The sequence below is a fragment of the Cavia porcellus genome, unplaced genomic scaffold (assembly GCF_034190915.1).
Source record: "Cavia porcellus strain 051 isolate PalLab524CR breed Dunkin Hartley unplaced genomic scaffold, mCavPor4.1 scaffold_9, whole genome shotgun sequence".
Classification (NCBI taxonomy): domain Eukaryota; kingdom Metazoa; phylum Chordata; class Mammalia; order Rodentia; family Caviidae; genus Cavia; species Cavia porcellus.
Window position 1 is genome coordinate 12,358,386 of NW_026947492.1, and position 23,115 is coordinate 12,381,500.

The 23,115-nt window shown below is 34.9% G+C and overlaps 1 protein-coding gene across 6 annotated transcripts in view; it reads left to right on the forward strand.

Moving 5' to 3' along the window:
* Arhgef12 (Rho guanine nucleotide exchange factor 12) overlaps positions 1-23,115 on the forward strand; it is a 155,205-nt gene that overhangs the window by 25,726 nt on the left and 106,364 nt on the right. For 2 of the 6 annotated variants that reach the window (XM_063255938.1, XM_063255939.1), the window contains exon 1: positions 9,123-9,283. The exons of the other annotated variants lie outside the window; for them this stretch is intronic. The gene's annotated coding sequence lies outside the window, so the exon portion shown is untranslated. Of the gene's footprint in view, positions 1-9,122; positions 9,284-23,115 lie in introns of those variants that run through there. 6 annotated transcript variants of the gene reach the window in all.

Consider the following 23,115-nt stretch of genomic DNA (forward strand, 5'->3'; position numbering starts at 1 on the left):
CTTTTTTATCGGTACCAAGGATCGAACTCACGACTGCCTGCTTGCAAGGCAGGCGCTTATGCCACTGAGCTAAATCCCCAGCCCCTTAGAGTTTATTTTCTAAAGGAGTTACATTTAGAGACAAATTGAGAAGCTAGAGAGGAACAAATAGCCCGTATTTAGGCTCAGATTTCTCTGTTATTAACATATTAGTATGGTGTTTGTTACAATTAATTCAGATTTATTTTTAATTGATGTCCTTTTTGTTTCAGAATACCGTATTGAATTTAGTTACTGTGTCTCCTTTGCTTTTCTTGACCCTGATAGTTTCTTAGACTTGTGTTGATGGTCTTGACAGTTGGACAGTTGTGAGAAGGGGTAAAATATATTGTAGATAGCCCCTGAACTGGAATTTGTCTTATGTTTTTCTCACAATTAAATTGGAGTTATAGATAAGCAGAGAGCGCAGCTCAGTGGTAGAGCTCTTGCCAAAATAAAATGAAAACAAACTGGGAGTAGGAATCACTGGAGTATTGCAGGGCCTAAGTGTCATCTTCATCACTTCATATCAAGGGTACATAGTATCAGCACAATTTGTGACTGTTGATAATGACCTTAGTCACCTGGCAATAGTGGTGTTTGTTTGGTTTATCCACTGTAAATCAAATACTGGAAATGTTCTGTTAAGAATAGCCTACTTAGGGGGCTGGGGATTTAGCTCAGCGGCATAAATAAGCACCTGCCTTGCAAGCAGGCGGTCGTGAGTTCGATCCCCGGTACCGATTTAAAAAAAAAAAAAAATAGCCTACTTAGGTGAATTGAATTGCTTTGATATTTACTTGGACATTGTGTTTTGAAGTAAGTCATCATCATATTGAAATATGTTGCCCATTGAAATATTAATTTTTTAATAGATAACATTGAGAGCCGAGATACAACTTTTGAAAATATTGTTTCAAATTTAACTTCGAAGTAATGGTTTTCCTTTCCCATGGAATTCTAAAACTTTTACGTTTATATAAAGGAGCAATTTAGGTTTTAATATTTTAAATAGAAAGTAAAAGAAGCTCTCAGTTAAAAAAATAAATAAATAAATAAAGAAGCTATCAGTTGACCAGCTGTTTAAATTCTAGACACTTGGACCTCTTTTATCTTTTAAAAAAGGGACTTCATTTCAAATACAACTTATATACAATAACGTTCACCCATTTTAAGTTTTTTGATGAGTTTGACAAGCATGTACGTTTTAACAACTGTCACCATAATTAAAATATCTGACATTGTAATCATCCCAAAAGTTCTTTTTCATCTTTTTTTTTAGTATCTGCTTTCTCTCAATAGTTTTACCTTTCTTGCTTCAAGTAAGTGAAATTATTTCCAGTGTACAATCTTTTGATGTTTGTTTTCTTTTAGTAAACCTAATGCATTTGAGTTCAGTAAGCCTAATGTGTTTGAGATTCATCCAAATTTTTGAATATAACAATAGTTTGTTCCTTTTTCTTTTCTCTCCTTTTCTCTGAATGCTGGGATTAAGGCCTATGATACTATTGCCAGTTCCTTCTTACCACGTAATGTGACTTCATTATATGAGTATAACAATTACATTAGCTTGTTTTCTGTAGTTATAGTGAAAATGTATTTCAATACATTATGAAGACAGGAGGCTCATTGAGTTTACAGTTGTGTGAGTTCAAAGGCATGGCACCAGTATCAGTCTGGCTCTGGTAGGACTTCTTGGTGTGATGGTGGCATAAATTGAGATTTTCAATTTATGGGTGTAAATTCTCTATTTAAATTGAGCTTCTTTAATTTCTCATAAAATTTTATAATTGAAGTGTTAGGTGTTGCACATAATTTGACTTAATCCCTGTAGAGAGGCATTCCTTGTTTCATGACAGTTTCATTCCTGAAACTAGGTCATTAAATAAATTGATTGCTAAATGAAGAATTGTATATAGTATATATTATAGTATTCAGAACAGAGAAATGGTCAGAGGAAACTCCCAACTTGATGACCCTGCTTTTATTTATGTAACTCTTATAGACAGTATTGTAATGTATAATAAAACATAAAACTATAATATTATATGGTACAGTCAGCAAAATTACAGTATTCTGTAAACAAGGTGTACTGTACAGGAACAGTAGACCTTGAGGCTCTATAAATAGGATATACAGAACTGTACCAAAAAAAAAAAAAAATGGGTCGTCAGACCAAGCACTGGGTTATAATTTTAAGTAGTCATTAAACAGATGTGTGGTTAAACTAGGAATGCCTGCTTTTCATGTATTTTGAGGTTATTGTAAATGCCATTCAAAAATTAATTTTTAATTATTATTAATAAATAAGAATAGAATTTATTTTTTATGTCACTCTTATGTAGTTTTACTAAACTGAATTATCCTAGCTTTTTCCAGATCACTTTGGATTTGTTTTACATAAATGATCATGTCAACTTTTACTTTTTGATTTTATATAGTTCTATTTATTTCTTTAATTTTTTTGAGACAGTATCTGGCAACATAGGTTAAGGTGGCTTTGAACTCACTATGTAGTCCAGACTATCCTTGAACTTGCAATCATCCTGCCACAGCCTCCTAAGAGCTGAGATTACAGGTGTGTGTCACCTTGCCTGGTGCATTTTATGCATTTTTTTTATTGCTTTACTCATTTGACTGAAAAAAAAATTTTAAATTATAAGAACAGATTTTTAGATATCATTACCTTGCTCCACCCCCAAGTCCTGATCCTTATGCATACTAGCCAAGCATTCTGCCTCCTAGTCACATGCCTACCCTTTTTTTTTTTAAATTTTGAGACAGGGTCTGGATAAGTTACCCAAGCTGGCCTTAATACTGCTTCCACCTCTGCAGCAGCTTGAATTATAAGTGAGCCCAGCATACCCAATGCTGTTATTGATTTTAGGGGGAATATTAAAAATTTACCATTTAATATGATGTAGGGGTTTATTTTTCTTAGATAATCTTTTTTTTTTTTTGTCTTTTTCCTTTTTATCTGTACCGGGGATCGAACCCATGACTGCCTACTTGCAAGGCAGGCGCTTATGCTGCTGAGCTAAATCCCAAGATACTCTTTATTAATTTGAAGAAATCACTGTCTATGCCTAAATTGTGAGAAATTTTATTGTTATCAGGTGTTGAGGACGGCCTTTTTTTTTTTTTTTTTTCCTTTTTCTTTTTGTACTGGAAATTGAACTCAGGACCTTGCGTTTGCCAGGCAGGTGCTGTGCTGCTGAGCTGTATTCCTGGCCTGTTAGCAAGTGTTGAATTTTGTTAAAAGCTGCATCTATTCAGGTGATGATATGTTTTTTCTTTTTTATTTAAACTAATGGTATGGTGAATTACACTTGATATTTGAATGTCGAAACAACCTTGCATTATTAACATAAACCTGACTGGTCATTATGTATCACTTTTTTATATGTTTTGCTGGTATTTTGACAAAAATTTTACATCTAGATTCATGAGAGGTATTGTTTTTAATTTTTTAAAAATGTCATTGCCTCATACATAACAGCAATACTGACTTTTGAAAGTTAACTGAAGTCAGGCTTGATGGTGCGTAACTATAATCCTGATCCTAGCCACATGAGAGGCAGTGGCAAGAGAATCAAAGGTTCCAGGCCACCCTGGACAACCTAGTGAGACCTTGTCTCAACAAACAAAACAGAAGAAAACAAAGTAAAACTGCAAAAAAACCCTGCAAAACCACAACCTTGTAACTTAAGTGGTAGAGTGCTTGTTGTAAGGCTATGGTTTCAATTCCCAGGACAGAGAAACAAATAGCAAAAACAGGGAGAGAGAGAGAGGGAGAGGAAGAGGGGGAGGGGAAGGGGAAGGGGAAGGGGAAAAGAAAGGGAGGAAAGGAAGGAGAAAGGAAGGGAGAGAGACAGAAAGATCCGGCAAGCAAACTAGTTCAGAAGCATGATGTGTTTTCAAGAAGAGTATTTATACAATCGCTATTATTACTCCCTTTACTTGAGAGAATTTACAGTAGAATCTTTGAAGAGTGGAGTTTCCTTTGTGGAAAAGTGTTTAACATATGGTCTTGTAGTTGAGTGTATTATCCCAAATGGCTCCACTTTTTTTTTTCTTTTTGGTCTTTTTGAGACGAGGTTTCACTGTGTAGTTCAGGCTGGCTCTAAACTCATTTGTAGCCCAGGTTGGCCTCGAAGTAATCCTCCTGCCTCAGCCTCCCAAGTGCTGGGATTTCAGGCACACACCAACATGCCTAGTGGTGCATACACTAGTCTTCTAGGATCATAAGCTAATTGCATCAGTAAACTTTACTTTGGAATAATTTTAGATTTGTAGAAAAATTGCATTGTTCTCTTATACTTAATATTCCTCGTAATTATTAATATCTTAAAATACATTTTTGAAAAATAAGAAAGAGGCATCAGAACATTAAACTATTCACTGAACTGCATACTTTATTGGGATGTCACCAGCTTTTTTTTTTTTTTTTTGGTACTGGGGATCAAACTCACAACCTCACGCTTGCCAGGCAGGTGCTTATGCCACTGAGCTGAATCCCCAGCCCGTCACCAGCTTTGTATTAATGACTTCTTACTGTTTCACTATCAAATCCAGGACACCATGTTGCATTTAATTTCATGGTTTCTTGTTTACTGGTTGGTGGACAGTTTCTTGATCTTTTTCATGACTTTGTATCTTCAAGGAATACTAGCGAGGTATTTTATAGAATGTCACCTAGTCTGAGTTTGTTCCTATTTCTCAGTGTTAGATTAGGGGTTATATAGTTTTGGAAAAAGTTTCACAGGGTAAGGGTACATGATGTCCACATGACTTCACTTTTACTACTAACGTTGGCCACTTGGTTAAGTTAGTGTTTGTCAGATTTTTTCCCCATGACTCTACTGTTTATTCTTTAGAAAAGACTCACTAAATCTAAGTCATACTTTGGGAAAGGGAACACATCTCTATATGATGTGACATTTTTCCTGAAAAGATTTATGTCTTTCCATTCTTTAGCCTTTTTTTTCCAGAATGAACTTAATATGTTTATTTTATACTTTGAGGTCTAATCTAATGCTGTTTTCTATTTGGTTGCTTGGATTGTGCTGTCTTTGACTGTGGGAAGGTTTTCAAGTTGATCTTGTATCCCTTCCACCTGTTCCTATCCTTTTGTTTTTTAAGTACCTCCTTTTTTTTCCACTACAAGTGCTCCAAGCTTATTTTTATTTTCTTTGCCCAGCTGTAGAGTCAGTCAGTTTCTTTTATTGAAGAATTGTATTTACAAACCAAAATGTAGATTCTGTGATGCTGTTGCATTTAGATGTTCTTGGGACAGAGCTAGGTAGTATATGTTTGTTTACTAATCCAGGTATACATACTCATTTACAATTGTTTCAGGACCTGTGTTTGTTTATATATGTTAATTTAAACATGAGCTCATATTATTTTCAATTTTAATCCAGTACTACAGGGATTAGACTTGTTTCTAGTGAGAAACATGAGTTCATTCACCCATTATCCATTCACTTATTTGTTCAGCCTGAGTATCCATGAAGAACAGTTTCAGAATTATTAACCATATCTGTGAGAAATAAATTTCCCAACTGGAATATAGTGTTGTATATAGCTTCTTTTGTCATTCACCGTACAATTTCAAGTCAAAGTGCCATTTTCCAAGTTAGGCCAGCTCCTTTTTTACCACCCCTCTATGTGGCACGTCATGCAGGTATAGTGCATTTAGTTATCACAGTCTGTATTTCATTTTGAGGTCTTCTGACATTTTGGCTGATGTTTTCTATTGTTTTGTTAGCATTTATTGGTACTCATTATTCATATTGTGCAGTTCTGTAGGGTTGAACCAATGCATAGAGTCATGCACCACCGAAGTAGCATGTGGAATAGATTCTGTACCCTATGTGTTCCCTTTGTGTGCTCTTTATGGAACCCCACTCACTGCTTCTCCATGTCCTAACAACTACCAGTTTGTTTTCTGTCTCTACTTTTGCATTTTTCCAAAAGGTCATATGAATGGAATGGTGTAACTCTTAGGTTTGCTTCTGGCTTCTTTAACGTACATTTAAGATCCATCTGTGATGTATGGGTTAGTAGTTCATGCTTTTTAAATTATTGAATGATCTTCCACTATGGATGAGTCTTTGTTTTTTCATTCTCCCATGGAAGCATATCTTTAGTGGTTATGAACAAAACTGCTGTAAAATGTCTGTGGGCAGATTTTTGTGTAGACATAAGTTTTCAGATTACTTGGGTAATTACCTAAGAGTATGAGTGCAGGTCATATAATAAGTGTTTAACTTTGTGTGTGTGTATCATACTGAGGATTGAACCCAGCACCTTGTACATGCTAGGCAAGAGCTTTACTGCTAAGTTACATCCCTAGGCTTTTCTCCTTCCTTCCTTCCTTCCTTTCTCCCTTCCTTCCTTCCTGTCTCTGTCTGTCTGTCTCTCTCTGTTTCTTTCTTCCTTTCTATTTTCAGAGTTTCACTACATTGCCCAGGATCTGGGATTAAAGGGTATATACTATCATACCTGACTTGTCTTTAAACTTTGACTGCTTTTGTTCCTTTTTTAAAATCTAGCTTCTTTTTCTTGAATTGTTTAACATTTCTCTATTGAGTGGTCATCATTCATTTATTGTTGATTAATATTTTAGTGTGTGACTATACCTCAGTGTTTTTACCAATTCTACTGCAGATGGACATTGAGGAAGTCCATAGTTTGGGACTGTTACTACTACTAATGCTTTTTAGGAGCATTCATGGATATGTCTTCCTGTAAACATATTTTTCTTTCTAGGTTTGGAATTGCTGGTCAGCTTTAGTTAATACCACCAAACACTTCTACAATGTTTGTATCAATTTACATTTTCACCAGCAGTGGCTATAATGGTGAATACATGGCATACATGCCTCCCCCAGTAGGCTGTTTGTTATCATTGAAAGCTCTAAAAGTTTGGCCATCACTGGTATGGGGATTCTATGTACTCCATGTCTTCTTCATTAGCTTTGTATATTCTCACCTTCTCTTCAGTGTGTATGTGTGGTTTTAATTTACATTTCTCCAAAATTGAATACCACTTTATATGTTATTTGGTTAAAAATTGTAAAATTCCTTCTGTACTGTGAAAACATTGGGGTTTGAAAGATGGGATGGTTTTCACTTAAAAGAAAAGATAGTATAGTTAAGGCAAAGAGCATCTTTGGGGAAGAGTCAAGTTTTCAGTTAAGGCAAGGAGGTAGAAGTAAGTACATTCTACAAAGAAGCTGAGGCTGTAGAAGTGCTGTGCTTGGTCTATTACAAGAAGAGAGTTCTAGAGTACAAAATGACAAACTTTGATAGTGAGGAGAGTAGTGGGAGATTTTGTTAGAAGAAAGGTGTTACATGATTAATAGATAATTTAAGTTTTGTTTGGTGATCTGTGATGGTGGAGGTGTTGAAACATGAAATTGGTTGGCGTTATGTTTTAAGCTGACGTGTGTAAAGTTGCTCTATCACCATATACCATCATAGCAAGCTTCTTCCATGTGCAACTTAATGACTGTTGGTACAGATGGGCTGGTCTGAAAGTGCTAAGCATTAGAGGAACATGAGACCAAAGTTAAGTGGAGGAAGTCTAATGATACCACTATTCAGGAGTCTAGCCTGACTTGCTTTTAGCAGACTGAAGCTGTTTTCTTTGATCATTACTAATAAATTAAGTATTTATAAACTATAAGTTCAGTAAGTCTGTTCTTTTAATGTTGCCGAAGAAGGGTATTAAAGTCAATAGTCTTTTGCTTTTAAGATCAAAATCTTCGTATACTTACCTATATACATATATTTCATGCGTATCATGCTACATAGTATATACAATATACATATATACAATACTTATATATATAGTATGTACTATATAGTATTTAGTATTTAGTATTTTTATAGTATTTAATGTATGTATATGTATATATATTTAAACTTCATTTGCCAAAGTGTGGGTTTCTTGGAAGCTGATTCTTTATAGATCACTGTGGTTCTGAGGTTCTGTTATTTTCTATACAAATTCATATAACCCTGGTTATAATTTATTTGAGTGACCTTTGGAATTTAACAAAATTAGATATGTTTTAAGGAATATGTTTGTCTATTTTTGTGGTGTGAAGGTCAAACCCTGGGCCTTCTACATGCTAGGCAAGTGTTTTGTCACTGATCCATACCCTCAGCCCAGAAATGTGTTTTATGAAACAGTGGGCATGATTTTCATTATTACCAATATATTGACTGTATAAGTCATGTGCATGGAAATGTGTAGTTGGGTTGACGCTTCAAAAAAAGAAAAAGAAAGTAGCAGCTATTAAGTCTTAGTATAACTGTGTTTGTTGGCAAACAGTGCTTGAAGGAGATTATTGTTTTAACAGTTATATTTCTCGTAGTGATTAGATTGAATGAGTGTATCTCTTACTACCCTCATTCTACTGTAAGTGGCAAGTATGCTAGGTATCGGAGTGCCAGACTCATAATGCCTGAGGCATAGTTACAGACCTGGGAAGATTTTTAATAATCTAACACAAGCAGACAGAATAGCATGAAGAAATTTCAATCCTCCCAGCCTTGCTTACAAACTTAATTGGCTTATTGGGGCAGAAAGTGTCTCCCCGCCCCTTTGTTATGTTCTTCTCTACTTTTACCTCCTGTCCCAAATTCTCTTTGAAGAGGCTATACTAACCAATGAAGGAGGGGATGGTATATGTGCATGAGTGTGACTTTATGTATAAATTCTGAATCGTTTGGTTTATCTGGCTTTAGGCAAAGGAGTACAAACAATAAAATTTCAAGATATTTGAGGAACTCCATTTGTGGTACTGTATTCAGGAAATTCCAAATTTAAAAATTATATTGTGTTCAGAGTAAAAAAATATTTTTGTGGTTCTATAATTAAGTGGGAACTGTTTGGCTTGCTTTCTTAAAAAACTGTCAGCTAAATTTTTGCTTTATCATTTATATATACATTATAGTAAATCCAGAGAAATTTTTATGTATGTTGTTTTCTGCCTTTCCATTAGCTGCAGTGTTCGGCTTTAGATGATGATGGTGATTGGGGGTGGGAGAAGAGGTGGGGTTTCTTCTTATCATCCCTCTTGTGGTCAGTAAAATCATCCCACAAATGCCTTTCTAAGGATGTAGAATGTATATATGAAAGAAAAGCCTAGCATTGCTAAGGGAGTGGTGTTCGGTGAGGATTTCATTGTCTACTCCATGGAAACAAGCTTTTTGAGCTTCTGCTTGTCTGCTGATTTGTCCAGTGATCCAGGTACTCTATTGCAGTCTTTGTTTACTTGGTAGTGTATGAGATGTGATGAAATGGTAGAAAAATAGCTTCAGTGAAAGGGATGTACCTATAACAGAAAAGAAATGAACAAGGAAAAGGATATTTTTCATTATTTCATAAAATACTGTTTAAGGTGTTTTTTTCTCCTTCCTGTTTTACAAAGTCTAATTTGATCTAAAGAAAGAAAATGAAAAATCCATGCCTTAATTGCTTAGCTTGAGAACAAAGGTTTTAACATCGGCATTGCAGGGATATCTTTATTCAAAAGGATGGAAGCAGCATCCTTCTGTTACCTTTTTAGGACTGAATTGGGATAATGGCTCTGGAATCTTAGCTAGGACTTTGACTTATTATTCTGTAAACTGTGATTTAATTATCTCAAGCTTCAGGATGGTTGTTTCTCTTTGATACCCTAGAGACTATGAATGAAAAATGGGGAACTGGGCTTCTTCATGGGGGAAGGGAGTGTTTTTTCTGAATATTTTCTTGTTTTTCCATTTGAAACTAAATTTAAATATGTAATCATGTGGAAAAGATGCTGTCCATAGCACCAAGTACTCGCATATCAATTTGAATTATTTTATCCTTTGTTCATTAGTGATATTTTTACTCTTGTCAGCTTAAAACGTTGATTTTAAATATGAAAAGCTGCTGAATTTGCTGTGATGGCATTAGGAGTACATTCTGCCCCTGCCCATTATATCATGAATTTAGAAACAAGGCACAAGCAGCATATAACACTGAAGGATTTTTGTTTTATTCTGAAGGTGTTTTTCATGATGGAAGCTATTTTCTCTTGACAAAAAGATCTAGGACTGTGTTTTATGACACTAAAGGGTTTAGTGCTGCTGACTTCTCTGTAGACAGAAAACATACTGTGAACAATAGTATGAAAGCTTTCAGTTAATTTGATTATCTGTGTCACAGTGACATGAGTTATTATACTGTTTGTTGCATTTTGAAAAATTGGTTAGCCCCTCAGAAATATTAGCAAGTTAACATGCTTATTGAGCATTTACATTATGATAAGTATTTTAAATTTAGTTTAGTAGAGGATATAATAAACTCCTGCAGATGAGACACCATTTTTAGTGCTAGTATGTAAGTATGGATTGCATATTTGTGTACTGACACGTAGGTGTCTTACATAAGCTACTACATTTAATGCCCCTAACAACTCAGTCACAAATTATCCTCATATTCTTTTATAGGTGAGAAAATTTGCATTTTGAAATGTTAAGTAATTTAGTAACAAAGCCATGAAGTAAGGAAGCCTTAGGCCATTCAGACTGCAGTGTGTTTTCCATTGTATTTTTACAAGCAGATTAAAGAAAGCATTTTATCACATTTATTTGGTATAACAAAGAATGATGCCTAGGAGTGACCAGAAGATAGAGATGTCAGTTTCTGGCAAGAGTTGCATAATTAGGTAAATCATTCAGCATCATCTGTAAAGTGTGTTTGTTGGACTGGGTAGCCTAAAGTTCAGTGCCAACATTATGGTTCTTTTCAGTATAAGAGAATTTAGTCTTGCTGCATTAAAGGGTTGGTTGTTTTTAGTTTTAGAGGATTTTGTTTTGTTTTTTCCTATGGTTCAGGGGACCAAACCCAGGGCCTTGAGCATGCTGCTTTGCAAATGACAGGCAAACACTGTAGTACTGAACTGTATCTCCAGCCCTACTTTAGAGTTTTCATTGTGTGTTAAATATTTAGTTTTCATTACTGATTTTCCATTAACCTGCTTTACTCTTCTGGGAGAACAGAGGATACCTAGAATATGTATCATTTTCTAACATATTATATTCTATATATACTTATTTATTAAGATCATTGTTACCTGTTGTTTTCCTCCTGTCTTTCCTTCAATATATCTGAGGAACCTAGAATACTGCCTAACTATATAGTATCCAGTTATATAATTCATTTTTTGAGTGAATGGATTAATAGTAGACCTGTATAGTAAATTGGTAGAATGCATCAGTAACTTAACACTTTTTTTTAATACCAAAAGATTCTCTTGATGCTAAAATTATTCATTTTACTATTAGGAATTAATAAGTATAAAATATTGAAAACAAAACAAAACCCTGCCAAACAAGTTTAAACTTGCTGTAATTTTCTCCTAGAGAACTGTTGACAGCATAGAACTTCATTACCTTAGGCTTACCTACTATTCTGTTTAATGCATTACTAGCATTATTAAATGCTTCTACTCTGTCACGAAAAAACACAGTATCGGAGTTCCCTTTTGGTTTACTTATCCATTAGTTGTTTATTATGCTTATGTATGCTTTCAAGTACTGTTCATTTACAATGGGTAGAAAATGTTCAGACCACTGAATCTTTTTATGAAGCAAAGTATGTTTATGGGTAGTTTTATTTAAACATTAGGTTTATTTTAGATAATAGCTTCATTAAAATACAATTAGTATGTAATAAGCTGTGTATGTTTAAGGTGAAACTATCACTGCGGAAAATAAATAGAACTATCATCTCAAACACTTCTTTATATTTTCTCCTTTTCCTGACCCCTATCTCTAATCATTTACTGTTTTGCTTTTTGTCATTATAGTTTGCATGTATCTACATAGAAATCATCGCATACAATATAGGATCCTCTTTGGCTTATTTCACTTTGCACGGTTATTTTGAGATTTGTCCATGTTCTTTGCTATCAATAATTAATTTCTTTGTTTTGCTGAGTATTCCAGTGTGTGCATCTGTACACTACATTGAAGTGTTCCTGGACGTTTGTGTCATTTCAAGTTTTAGACTGTTAAGTTTCCTTTGGACGTTTATGTGCAAATCTTTGTGAGGGCATAAATTTTTATTTCTGACTAGGAGTGACTGACTAGATTGTGTGATAAGTATGTATTTTAGCTTTTTAAAAAACTGCTTTCCAAAGTGACTACATGATGTTACATTACCACCAGCAGTGTTCCAGTTATCCACAGCCTCATCCATATTTGGCATCATTAGTTTTTAAACATTTGAACCATTTTAGTGGGTGTGTAATAATACCGTGTTTAGTTTTTACCTGTATTCATCTGATGACTAATGATGTTGCACATCTTTTCATGTGGTCATTTACTGTCCACATATCTTCTTTAGTGAATTCTCTTCAATTCTTTTTTTTTCAGTTTTTTTATTGACTTGTTAAGAGTTTCTTATGCTTTCTGAATGTAAATCCTTTATTAGATACATGATTTGGAAATCTTTTCTCCTACTTGGGCATGGTGGCTGCACCTGTAATATTTTTACTCTAGGAGGCTCTGGCAGCAGGATCCCAAGTTCAAGCCCACTTGGGGACATTTAATGAGACCCTGTCCTAAAATAAAAATTTTAAAAGGGCTAGAGATGTAGTTTAATGCAAAGGCCATGGGTTCAATCCTCAGTACCATCCTCCCCCCCAAAAAAAGTTTTCTCCTAGTCTACTCTGTGGCTTGTAGTTTCATTGTTTTTCTTTTTAATGGCTTCATTGAGATACAGTTCACTTTTATGTGTGTGTGTATGTGTCTTTTTGAGACAGGGTCTCGCTATGCAATTCAGGCTGGCCTTGAGCCCACTTTGTAGCCCAGGCTGGTCTTGAACTTGCAGTGATCCACCTGCCTCAGCCCCCAAAGTGCTGGGATTATAGGAGGGTGCCACCACTCCTGGCCAGTTGATATTTTTAACAGTAGAGGTTTTAAACTTTGAATTCCATTTTATCTTTTTTTCTTTTATAGATTGTACTAAAAAAAATCAATTAATACAAGATAACAGTTTTCTTTCTGTTTGCTTTTGGAAGTTTTATAATTCTAGGTTTTACTTTTAGAACATTTTGAGATGGTTTTTAAGATAATGTGTGAGGCATATATATATATATATATATATATATATATATATATGTAGTTGCCTATAGAACCAAATGTTCCAGCTGCGTTTGTTGAAGAGAGTATCCCTTCTCTGTTGAGTTACTTTTGCACCATTGTTGGAAATCAGCTGTTCATATATGTGGGAAGGTCTTTATTTTGTCCTGTTTATTTATTGGTCTATCTTGGCCCAATTACCACATTTTCTTGTCTACTGTAGCTTTATAGTAAGTCTTAAAATTGAGTTCTCCAACTTTTTTCTTTTTCAGAATTCTTGATTCTTCTAAACTGTATGCATTCCATATGAACTTTAGAATCAACTTGTCAATTCATTTTAAAAAACACTCTTGAGATTTTGACTAAAAATACATTGAATTTGTGGATGAGATGAGGAGAATATATGAGAATAGTTATGAGTTTTCTAATTGGTAAACATGGCATCTGTTTAGGTCTTAGTTTCTCGCAGCCATATTTTTTAGTTTTTGGTTTACAAGCCATACATTTTTGTCAGATTTTTTTCTCTAGTTAATGTTTTTGATGCTATTGTACATGTTTTTATCCTTTAAATTTCACTTTCCCATTGTTTATTGCTAGTACAAAACAAATACAACTGATTCATTTTGTATCTTGCAACCTTGCTAAATTAATTCTGATAGCTTATTTTGCTTTTTGCATAAAGTTTTCTATATAAAACATCATCCAGCCAGTAAGCAGAGACAGTTGACTTTCTTTCAGTCTGAATGCCTTTCCTTATTTTCCTTGCTTTACCACATAGATTAGTACAGTGTTGAGTGCAGTTGGTGAGAGGAGATATTCCTGCTAACTGATCTTGGGAGGAAAGCATTCAAATTTTCACCATTAAGTATTTATGTAGGTGTTTTTTTTGGGGGGGGGCATGTTAGTTCCTTTTATCAGGTTAAGCTTTTTTTTTTAAATGTTTATTATAAGAACTTGGAATGTAACAAGAACATAACAAAAAAACTAGAATGTAATTGATGGTGTTTAAGTAAAAATCATACAAAAGAGATCACATTTATATTTGTTTAAGAAGAAAGGCTTTTAGAGTAATTTGCAAGTTGATAATACTCTTTTAAATAGGTAGAATCTCCCTTTTCTGTTTTCTAGCATGTAAGAGAAGTCATAATTATACATTTTTGTGTTATGCAATTATGCCATAAAGTCTGAACTCATGCATTGTGAGAATGTTAGGAAATAGAAAATATAGATGTATATCATAAGCTTTAAAATAAACTTGTTATTCTTTATGAATTTTTATGATTCTATAGAAATCAGTAATGAATAAAGTCATATAATTTTGGAAGTGTTTCTGACTTAATCTAACCTTTGTATATTACAAATAACACTAAGTACATGTGCTAATAAAAACCTACTTTTATTAGATTCTGATACCATTGTTGATGTCACCCACCTCGGAATTTCCAGATTAGATCTGTCTTTTTGAACTCTCCTCTTTAGTAGTTACCTCTACTGTTGTCCTACAGGCACCTTGACAAACATATAATTGCTCTTCTAGCTCTGTTTCTTTCTTTTTTTGATGAATTGCATAATCAGATGGTTAGTCATCTAAGCTCAAATCCTGGGAGTTTCTTTCTCTTCTTTATTTTCTAAGCCTGTTGGAGGTTCAAGATTTATTTCTATAACATTCCCTTTTCCTTCTTTGCCTTTGATACTGCAGTTATTTAGATCTTGATCATGTAAGGAAATCTATACTGTGAACATTTTCTGATTGACCTTCCTCTCATCATTTTCATACCTCATCTACCCAACCATTGTCCATGACGTTTGCAAGACGACAACTCTGAACTGCAAATTGGATCATATTATTGCCTGTTTTAGAACATGTCCATCTCCTTTGCTGTCTTTAGTAGTGGTTGTTTGGAGGAGAGATATTAAGCCTCTTTGAAGGTTGTCCCTCTACCCCAGGCCCCAACTCAGTACCTTTAAGGTTCAGCTTCCTTTTATAGACTGAAGTTTAAATTTTCCTTTACAATCTGCTTATCTTAGGAATCCTTAGTGTCCTCCTACTCAACCCCAATACCTCAGCCATACTGGGTTACTTGCATTTTCTTCAAACATATCATTATGTGCTTCTTCCTGTGCTTAGAATGTATCATTGTCTCTTTTCCTTGGATAAAATATGAATTTTTTCAACAATTACTTACAGAATTCTTTCAGGAACTATGCTATGTGCTCATGTACTCACAGAGTTGTCCAGTGATACAGACTAACATTGACACAAAATAGATATACAGTAAGTGATATTAAAACAGAGAATAGGATAATTAAAGGAAACAGTTAACAGGAGAGTCCTAATTCAAATTGGGAGCAGAGGTAAGCAAAGGTTTTTCTCAGCTAACAGTCTATAAGCAAAGAGCTCAAGAGTTAGGCTGACTGAGAACAAGTCCCAGAAAGCAAAAGAAGCATGAAATACATCTCCTTTTTGGGGAAAGAGTGCATGTCAGGCAATGAAGGAAGGCCACGGTGGCTAAAGCGTAGTGGGTGAACAGGAGAGTGACACTTTAGTCTAGAAAGGTAACAAGCCCTGCATTTGACATTTATATGTCATGTTTGACGTTTTGATTTTTCTCCTTAAGTTCAGTGGAAAACTTCTGAAGAAATTTAGGCAGGGCAAGGATGCAAAATTTGTATTTTGAAATTATGTGGCCGTTACATGGGAAGTTGAATTGTAAGATTTGGTCAAAAGTAGAAATAGCAAAGTGTATCAAATAATTATCTAGGCTTGACCAAGATGGCTAGCTCTAAGTTAGAGTGGATAGTATCACAAATTGATTAATTTGAGATGTAAATTAAAGCTGAAATCATTTGAATGTGATGGCAAATATAAACTTTCTAATTATAGGGATTTTTGTTTTATTGTCTTCACACAAGAAAGTACCTGGTACACAGTAGATGTGTAATAATTATTGTTGATAGAAAGTTGAGTGTATTAGACGTGAGGGCAGTGGGAAAGGAAGATGTCATTAATGACATCTTAATTTCTAAGGGAAAAGTAAGGATTTAGCTTTGGATTTATTGAATTGGTGATGTCAATGATATATCAAATTACTGTGCCCAAAAGAGTATAGATTGGAGCTAGAAAACTGCTGGTTAGAACCAAGAAAATAGAGCAAGTTCGTCTGCCCATATCTAGTATCCTTTTTTTCCCCTTTTTCCAGTTTTAAAGAAATTTAGTATTACTAGGATAGTTAAGGAATAGATATTGCATTTTCATTTGTTGGGAACTGATCTTTTTATATTAAAATAGTTTTTAAATTCAGCCTGTGTTATTGTTGCTGCTAAGAAAATCTTATCTCGTGTCTGCCTTAAAATATTTGCTGTAACTATTGTTGTGTAGTTATGGCCTGTTAATTCCTCAAGCCATTTAGATAGTCCTATTTTATACTTTGTCTACACAACTAAGGTTTCTAGTTTCTAGGGAAATGAAAAATAATTTTGGTTCTGGTTGTGACAGTTGAGGGGACAAAAAAGATAAATCACAAATCTGGTTAAATTGCTTAGCACAAGGCAGAAGGAAGGTTCTCCAATAAGCTAAGCTGTAAGCTCCAAATAAATAGTTCTCCTAGAGACCTGATTAGGCCCTATTATCTAAATAACAAAATAATTTTTCAAATAAATATGAAAAGGAAAATACCCTTATACTTTTGTTGCTGTGTGGTGAATATTCACGTTTTCATTGCACAAATATTTACTCGGTACCTACTCTGTGTCAGCACTGTCGTGATATTGTGAGCCAGAGGATCTTGTAATAGGGTTTATAGTCCCTATAGTGGAGTAGATAGATGGATGGGGCAATCTCAAATCCTCATTAAAGAAAAAAAAACATTTATGGGGCACTTAATTGTGGGCAAATGGAGTTGGGGGTAGAGTGCAAAGTTAAGATCAGTTCTCCATTGAGGATGGCTTAATTTTGTTTTGAGTGTAGGTGCTCGAATGGCTCTTTATTTTTAACAACTTGAATTTTCATAAATTTAGCAGTGTATGAGGTGTAACTGGAAAATACAGTGAATGTTTAATTTTCTAAAAAATTGATCACAATAAAGGACACATAGCTGTTAATTTCCCTCAAATACTCCTTGCATGGAACACACTTTTCCTATCATTCTTTACACTTTCTGAAGTAGTTCTGGAAGTCTTTTGTGAGCATTTTAGTTGTATCGTCATGGCTGCCTCAGTATCCTGAATCAATTCAAAATGTCTAGCTTTCATGATCATTTTGACTGGGGAAGAGCTACAAGTCACACAGTGCCAGATAAGGTGGATAAATGTCTTTGAATTGTGTCTGCATCTTCTAATTAGATGAAGGGCGTACTGTAATATAGTTACAAGCTATTCTCTCCTTTGACTGGCACTCAATAGCAACATTCACTTTCATTTTGATCACTCCTTGTAAAGACATTTGGGAAAGAGAACTCCAAGAACTGCTTCAGAGAGTGGCAAGGACAATAGGATAAATTGAAGCAAGGGGGTAGTATTTTGAGGGAAATTAATGGCAATATGTTCTTTAGTATAATAAATTTTAAACATTCACCATGTGTTTCAGTCATCCTTTTATGTGTTAGTGTTTCATTTAAAATTTTTTTTTAAATTTTAAAACAAAAAAAGAACAGAAATGGCACAAAATTGCAAACAATGATAGGAAATTAACAATGGTTAATATATTATGTATTGTCTTCAAAGTAGTTGCTCAGATTACAAAATATAGGCATGAAAAAATGATCAGACAGTGAAAGCATGAATCGTTCTTTTTGATGAACTAACAGAAATTAGTAGTATAATAGTCTATCTTGTATAAGTATAATCCTTCCTTTTCTTTCTTTTCTCCTTTTGTCACCTCAGTTATTCTTTCTTTTTGACCAGTTGTCTTCTCTTTTCACTTTCACAGTATCTATTATACATTTTGGATTCTATTTACTTGTTCAGTTTTTTATACTAGAGAGACAATACTATGATTACACTTGCAAGTCTGATTTATTTCACCTATGAATATGGTCTCAAGTTGCATCCATTTACCTATAAAAGCCTTGAGTTTATTTTATACAATGCCACATCTTTTTTTTTTTTTTTTTAATCCATTTTGCAGTCAATGGGTATTTGAGTTGTTTCCAAGATTTGGCTATTACAAATTGTGCTGCTTTAAACATGGTTGCACATATATCACGGTGGTATGATGTTTTCTGGGAAAATACCCAGAAGGGGAATTACTGGGTCAAATGGGACCTCCAATCTTAGTTTTTTGAGGAAGCTCCACACTGGAAATACACTGTGGTTACACCAGTCTACATTCCTACCAACAGTAGAGAAGGGTTTCTTTTTCCCCACAGACCCTCCAGCGTTTGTTATTGGTTGATTTCTTGATGTAGTCATTCTTTCTGGAGTGAGATGGAATGTCAGTATTGTTTTAATTTGCATTTATTGAATGACCAGTGATGCTGAACATTTTTTTCTTATATTTATTCGCCATTTGTAGTTCTTCATCTCAGAAGTGTATGTTCATCTCAGATGCCCAGTTTTGGATTGGGTCTTTGAATTTGAGGTGCTTGATTTTTTTTTTTTTCCCAGTTCTTCCTTATGTTCTTATTAGAGGTCCTTTGTCTGAGGAGCAGTTGACTAAAATTATTTCCCATTCTGTAGGTTGTCTTTTTACTCTGTTGGCAATTTCTCTTGATGTATAAAAACTTTTTAAGAAGATGAAATCCCAGTTGATTCTTTGAAGTACCTCCTGTGCAGTTTGGGTTTGTTTATGAATTCTCTGCCTACTCCTGTATCTTCCACATTTCTACCTACTTTTCCCACTAGATTTAGTATTTCTGTTTTAATACTTAGATCTTTGATCCATTTTTATTTGAATTTATTGGATGCTGATAGAGATGTGTCTAGTTTGAATCTTTGTCATATGAAAAGCCAAGTTTTCTAGCACCATTTATTAAAGAGACTAGCTTTCTTCAAGTGAACACGTTGGGACCTGTTGTCAAAGATAAGGTGGCTGAATGTCTTTGTATTGTGTCTGCATCTTCTAGTCTGTTGCTGTTGTTTGGTTTTTTGTTTATTTGTTTTTTTGCCAGTACTATGCTGATTTTTGCCATAGTAGCTTTGTAGTATCATTTTAAGTTAGGGACTGTGATGCCTCCTCCCTTGCCTTTGTGGCCCAGGATTACCTTTGCTATCTTAGGTTTCATCTATTTCCAAATGAATTTTAGGAATGCTTTCTCTAGTAGATATGTGAGGTATGCTAATGGTATTTTGATTGTGATTGCAGTGTTGATTTTTACAAAGTATAATGGTTAAGAATAAGATAGTTTTAATACTTAGACTGTAAAGTCTGTTAAGATCTCAGCATCTCTGCTTATTTCTGGTGTTGTATAAGTTCAGTTTTCTGTTTTATTTCAGCTATAAAATGGATAATAAAGTACTTACAAATTGTTAAATGAGATATTTGCTATGCAGTGAAAATAGTTGCTGGCATATGTTGAGCATACTGTTAGCTATTAGTAAGTATTACATTTTTCTATTTTTTTTATGTGTTCAAATAGCAAAGTACTTGAACAAAACAAAGTCAGTGTTTTCTATGTTGTGATCTGGTGACAGTTCCCGTCTTTCACATCATCTCTATCTTCAGCAGCGTTCTATGTCTTGGAATGCCCAGTTCTGTCTACACATCTTGGTATTGCCTTCTGAATCCAAAGATAGTTGTATATGAATTTTAGGTCTGTGAATCTGTGTTTAGGTATATCTGTTTCCTGTTCAGAGTCTACCAAGGCTTCTGTGGTATTGATGTATAATTTAACAGGTTTGGCAAGTATTTTTAGTTAGTGTTTTGCAGTTATAATTATGTTCTTTCATGGTGTCTTAGTTACTTTTTACTCGTTGCTGAGACAAAATACATGATGCTCAAAGTTGGGAAAGGAAAGATTTATTTCTTACAGTTTTCAGAGGTTTCAGTCCATACTCAGTTGGCTCCAAGGCAGGCGGGCATGACAAGGCTGCAGTTCATGGTGGTGCAAAGAGCAAGGTGGAAACCGGCAAGAGAGAGAGGCACCCCTTCTTCCTGCCATTACATTGTATGCTGGCTTCACCCCTGTGTGGGTGTAGCACTGACACCATCAATCCAAGCGCTAGATAATGAACCAGTCACAAATGCACATTGGAAACGCATGAGGCCTGGGGGCCATGGACATAAACCATGACACATGGAGAATGAATTTTTTCCCTCTTGTTTTTGCTATAGTGTTAAGAAAAACTAGTGGAGTAGAATTGAATTGCTTTTGCTCTCTACATCTTTACCTGGAAATTGAACTCTTGTTTAACAAGTAGTTTGCTGCTGTTCAGGTAGAAACATGTCTCATTAGATGTATAGCTGGCACATTGCCCATATGGCAAATAAATATTAACTGAATTCTCCACTGAGCTTTGGTTTTTGCTTTTTTATTTTATTTACTTATTTGTGTGTGTGTGTATGTGCATGTACGCGCACGTGTATGCGTGCTGTTGAGACAGGTTCTCACTATTGTAGTCTAGGCCGGCCTGTGTCTTTGCTGTTTAGCCCAGGCTGACCTTGAATTTGAGATTATTTCTGCTTCAGCTTCCTGATTTCTGGGATTACAGTCATATACCACCACACTCAGCTACTACTGAGTAAGGATTTGGAGATTTTGTGGGATTGGGAGATCTTTTGTAACGACTTTATACTGGCTTATCTCTTCCAGAAGCTGTACACATGTCTTATAGTTAGACTAGATCTAGTTTGCTGACTCTCATGTGAAAACTTTTGGTTAATCAAAAAAAGTATACAAAGAGAAGTTGATCACGTCTCTTGTCAGATGACAGCCTAGTGCAGGCCCTGCTATTAACAGGGCTGCTTCATTTACTAGTTGTGTACCTTGAAGTTACTATTTCTGAACCTTGCATTTTTCTCCTATAAAACAATGCTAAAAAGAATGCCTGTCTTTCAGAATTATTGTTAGTACTAAACAAACTAGTTATTACGTAGAAAGTACTGAAGAAACTCCAAGCACTCAAGTGCTACCAAGTTTTAACTATCATTGCCGTAATTTTAACATTCAGTTATTATTATGACTATTGAGCGACATGTCTGGAGCAATCTGCCTAGCAAAATATTTTTGTTACCAAATGTAACTTGAAGATTTTGACTGTTCTTCAACTAACCATTCTTCCCAAATGAGTATTTTTGGGGGAAGTAAACTTCAGGAAAAACAGTATAGACACTGTATTGTTCTTTACCTATATGGTTTATGCTTATTCTAGCCTTTTTTTCTTCTTTATGTGAAAGTTCAGCAAAATAGTGTTTTTCTGTTAAGAATTAAGAAATCATTGTCCTAATAATGAGCTCATTTAAATTTGGGTTTCAACAGTAATAGAAAATATAGTTCCCTAGTGGGAATTTGGCCATTTACTATCCACCACTCCCCAGAGTAGAATTTTTTTCAGGAACTAAATAGCTCTATCTAGTAGGGTCTTCCTGCCTTTGGTAGTACAACAGTACAAAGGCCACATTGAGCATAGCTGCTGGGGAAACCCTTTTTCCTTCTCTGGCTGTAAATGCTGTTCTGTCTCTGTGAAAAGCCCTGACATCAGCTCTTGGAAAAATCCAAATACTTGTGTTAGAACACAGCTGAAACACTTGCCTGGGCAGAGACTAATGGTTGAACTATAGTTCTAAGTTTACTGAATGCCTTTCAGTCATATTAATCCTAAATAAAAATCAATGACTTTACATATTATCTAGAGAAATTAAGGCAGAAAGGACCCCCCCCCCCCCACACTTTGTAGCTCATACTGGCTTTGAACTTGTAGCAGTCCTCTTGCCTCAGCTCCCAAGTACTGGCATTACAAGTGTGCACCACTGTACTCAGCCAGAAAGAACAATGTAATAGCTGTCCTTCCTCCATTCTTTCCTAGTTTCTCCTTAATTGATTCATTTTTTTCTAAACAACATATGCCTTCAAGCTAATGGAGAACTTTTGTTTGAAGAGTGAGGGAGATAAAGAATTTATTAATATTGTAAAATTCCATATACTACATGCTTCGTAAGTATTTGATAATATTTGCAGTGAATTACACTGCTACTGTAAGTATAGGCTAAACTTGACTTTCTTAGTGTTCAGATCTGTGTCTGAATGTTTATTCATTTGAGGATTCTCTTAAAATGTTAGCACAACTCTAGTGATGTATTACAGTTCTCAGAGGAATAGAAGCAGTATGATTTTATTAGGTAGGCTTACAAGATCAGAAGTAGAAAAACCAGAGTGGCTATCTACAGGATCAAGGTTGAAGAATACAAAATGGCCATCTGTGTTGTGAGAGAATGAGGATTCAGTAGCAACTGACGGTGAAAGGCCTGGAAGCTCCCTGTAGAGTCTCTGGTGCAAGTCTGTGATGGAAGGTGTATAATTCTGCACTGAAAGACCGAGGAGTGTGTGCTTGAAGGCCGAAGAAACTAGAGACCAACATCCAGAGGCAGTGGTGGAGACTGGAGCTTCTTCAAGAAAGGAACCCCTCCCCATTTTCCCCCATCTCATGTTGGTGAGTGCCATCCACCTCTGAGATAGGTCTTACTCCCACAGTTTGCCCGTCTCCAAGTTAGTCATCTGCAGAAACGTCTAGAACTTTACTCATCTGCTAGGCAGTTTCTACTCAAGTCAGATTGACATATCACAGTGATCACAAGTAGTTTTCATTATATTATGAATAAAATCTAAACTCATCATAGGGTTCATATAGTTTTATTTTCTGGTCCCTTTCTATTGTTGGTTTCATCTAAGTACTACTCCTTTGGTTATTGTCTACTTTCTACTCCAAAATCCAAAATGAATTTTGTGTTTTCAAATACATTAAGCTCCTTTTGCCTGTAGCCTTTGTACTAGATAGTTCCTATGCCTATAATTCTCTGGCTCCCGTTTATAA